The sequence below is a fragment of the Mustela nivalis genome (genome assembly GCF_964662115.1).
Source record: "Mustela nivalis genome assembly, chromosome: 12".
Lineage (NCBI taxonomy): Eukaryota > Metazoa > Chordata > Mammalia > Carnivora > Mustelidae > Mustela > Mustela nivalis.
Genome location: NC_139031.1, coordinates 6,611,121 through 6,614,879, shown reverse-complemented (window position 1 = coordinate 6,614,879; position 3,759 = coordinate 6,611,121). Strand labels below are relative to the sequence as shown.

The following is a 3,759-nucleotide window of genomic DNA, read 5'->3' as shown; positions in this document are numbered from 1 at the left end:
ATGAGGATGCAGGAGGAGGAGGAGGAAGAGCAGAAGCAGCATCTGAAGAATCAGAAGCAGAAGCAGCAGAAACAGAAGGAGAAGAAGCAGAAGCAGGAGAAGAAGAATCAAAAGCAAAAGAATAATCAGAAGCAGAAGGAGAAAAAGCAGAAGTAGCAGGAGAGGAAGAAGCAGCAGTAGAAGCTGAAGCAGTACCAAAAGAAGTAGCAGAAGCCGAGGAAGAACCAGAAGGAGAAGCAGAAGCAGCAGAGGCAGAACGAGAACCAGAAGATGAAGCAGAAGAAGAAGGAAAAGCAGAAGTAAAAGTAGCAGAAGCAGCAGCAGAAGCAGAACGAGAAACAGAAATAGGAGAAACAGAAGTAGCAGAGGCATAAGCAACAGAAGCAGAACGAGAACCAGAAGAAGAAGCAGAAGCAGAATAAGAAACAAAAGCAGAAGTAGAAGCAGCAGAAGCAGAACGAGAACCAGAAGAAGGAGAAGCAGAAACAGAAGCAGAAGAAGAAGCAGAAGAACGAGAACCAGAAGAAGCAGAAGCAGAAGCAGAAGAAGAAGAAGAAGAAAACGAAGAAGACGATGACGACAAGGACCAAGATGAAGAAGGAGGAGGAGGAGGAGGAAGAAACCTGGTCCCCTGGCTCCCTTCTGATCCTCTCTCCAGGGACGAGCCCATCTCGCTGCTCAGAGATGATTCTAATACCTTCAGTTCACACACTTTAAAAAGAATAAACTATCAGAAACACAGAACTATACTAACTAATACAATGAACACTTTAAAAGATACTTGCATCCTACCTCTAGGCTAGTAAGAACAGAATTACGGAAAAAAAAAAAAGACGGAATAAAGAGAAATAAGGAGACAAGGAAGAACTCCAGAGATGAGGACAAAGACCAGGGTCTCCTCCGCTCTGCCAAGGAACAACCGCTCCGAATCCCCTACAGTGACCCTCCAGCCTCCCCACCACCCTGGGAGGTCTGGCCCAAGACCACCTTGACCAAACGGCGCCCCCAGGCCCGCAGGCCAGGACCTACACCTTTGGCGACGGCTCCCCTGTTGCTGGGAGCCGGGAGGATGCTGAGCTGGAGCGCCAGGGGAATCACAGAGCCATTAACACTGGAAATGGAGATTTATTGAGACAAACGTCTTCCATTAGGCAACATTCCCTGAAGCTTCGGGAGTTCTAAAATTCCCTTCATCCGGGATCTTAAGAGTGGAAGGAAGGAGCCGACCAACACTTCCGGTCAGAGCGCTCTCTGTGAGTCAGGTAAAATTTCGACGCTCCCTAAGATCCCTGGGGCAATGAGGGAAGACAGCAGCTTGGCGCGGGACACTGTCTCGGCCTACTAGGCCACTGCCATGGCCTTTCGAGTGGCTGGACTTTGATAAAACTCTGCTCTGCAGACCTTCCAGCGATCGCCTCCACCCGCCACCCGCAGCCCCTGTCCTGCTCTGCCATTTGACCCACCTGGTCCCACAGAGAGCGGGCCTGGCCGTCAGACTGTACCTGTAAGCCTGTCCTTGGTCAGTGTTGACGGTGCTGCTTTATTAAACCAAGTTTTTCAAAGACTAAAAGTGCATTTTTCTGAAGTGGAGTTTTCTCTATTGAAAACACATCGCTTTTTCTGCCTGTGGACGCCGCCGAGTAAGCATCGTTAAAGTCTCCCCTCCCACCGCCGTCATGTCTAAGTCAGAGTCTCCCAAAGAGCCTGAACAGCTGCGGAAGCTCTTCATCGGAGGTCTGAGCTTTGAAACAACCGATGAGAGTCTGAGGAGCCATTTTGAGCAATGGGGAACACTTACGGACTGTGTGGTAATGAGAGATCCGAACACCAAGCGCTCCAGAGGCTTTGGGTTTGTCACCTATGCCACTGTGGAGGAGGTGGATGCAGCCATGAATGCAAGGCCACACAAGGTGGATGGAAGAGTTGTGGAACCAAAGAGGGCTGTCTCAAGAGAAGATTCTCAAAGACCTGGTGCCCACTTAACTGTGAAAAAGATTTTTGTTGGTGGCATTAAAGAAGACACTGAAGAACATCATCTAAGAGATTATTTCGAACAGTATGGGAAAATCGAAGTGATTGAGATCATGACTGACCGAGGCAGTGGCAAAAAGAGGGGTTTTGCTTTTGTAACATTTGATGACCATGATTCTGTAGACAAGATTGTCATTCAAAAATACCATACTGTGAATGGCCACAACTGTGAAGTAAGGAAAGCGCTCTCTAAGCAAGAGATGGCTAGTGCTTCATCCAGCCAAAGAGGTCGAAGTGGTTCTGGAAACTTTGGTGGTGGTCGTGGAGGTGGTTTTGGTGGGAATGACAACTTTGGTCGCGGAGGAAACTTCAGTGGTCGAGGTGGCTTTGGTGGCAGTCGAGGTGGTGGTGGATATGGTGGCAGTGGGGATGGCTATAACGGATTTGGTAATGATGGAAGCAACTTTGGAGGTGGCGGAAGCTATAATGATTTTGGCAATTACAACAATCAATCCTCAAATTTTGGACCCATGAAAGGAGGCAATTTTGGAGGCAGAAGCTCTGGCCCTTATGGTGGTGGAGGCCAATACTTCGCCAAACCACGAAACCAAGGTGGCTCTGGTGGTTCCAGCAGCAGCAGCAGCAGCTATGGCAGTGGCAGAAGATTTTAATTACTGCCAGGAAACAAAGCTTAGCAGGAGAGGAGAGCCAGAGAAGTGACAGGGAAGCTACAGGTTACAACAGATTTGTGAACTCAGCCAAGCACAGTGGTGGCAGGGCCTAGCTGCTACAAAGAAGACATGTTTTAGACAATACTCATATGTATGGGCAAAAAAACTCGAGGACTGTATTTGTGACTAATTGTATAACAGGTTATTTTAGTTTCTGTTCTGTGGAAAGTGTAAAGCATTCCAACAAAGGGTTTTAATGTAGATTTTTTTTTTTGCACCCATGCTGTTGATTGCTAAATGTAATAGTCTGATCATGACGCTGAATAAATGTGTCTTTAAAAAAAAAAAAGAAAACACATCAACCACTAAACTGGGCAATTCTCCTAAATCTTATCCCCTCAAGGACATGAAACTTGGGTCAAATAATGGAGGAATCTACATTGGGCACCTGCTGCGGGTCAAGTCCAAGTTCAGTTACCCAGACGGATTCCAAATACGTAATAAGCCAAAGGCTGCTGTAGGGGGAGGGGAACGCGTGAGAGGGTGTTGCTGTTAGGACTGTGATGAGGTTATAGCAGACACCAATGGCTCTCACCCTCCACCCCTGCCCCACACCCTTGCTGAGACCATTCCAATATGGTAATTCCAAGTCCCTCCTCAGGAACTGGTTCCGGATCTCAACCCAGCTGTGCATGGCCTTGACCTGGCTCTGGTATCGACTGTGAGCTGGGCACGTGGTCCCATCCTATTGACAGAAAAGACTTTGTTCCACTGCTGGGGGAGGTGCCTCTCTCCTGCTGGATGTGAACAAGTGAGCTTGTTGCTCCAGCTGCTGAAGAGGGAAGCCCCCCGGGAGGCCAAGGCGGACACATGAAGCAGAACTAGGAATTCCAGGGAAACTGAGTCAGGGCCCTGCCCGGACCATACCTAGGGTCCGGTGTCCTCTAGATGTCCTGTTGTTCTGTATCATACACTTCTTTACTTCCTTTGTTGTTTTTTAAAGTCATGGTATTGTACAGATAACTTAAAATTTATCATCTTAACCATTTGAAGTGTATGGTTGAGTAGCCCTAAGTACAGTCACGCCGAGTGTTACCCGTCTTGGGAACTCTGCTCC

The 3,759-nt window shown here is 48.1% G+C and overlaps 1 pseudogene across 1 annotated transcript; it reads left to right on the top strand.

Annotated features, from left to right (window-relative positions):
- Positions 1 to 1,614: 1,614 nt before the first annotated feature.
- On the top strand, positions 1,615 to 2,948 carry LOC309845559 (heterogeneous nuclear ribonucleoprotein A1 pseudogene; annotated as a pseudogene). The gene has a single exon. The product of its transcript is annotated as a heterogeneous nuclear ribonucleoprotein A1 pseudogene (transcript).
- The last annotated feature ends 811 nt before the right edge of the window (positions 2,949 to 3,759 follow it).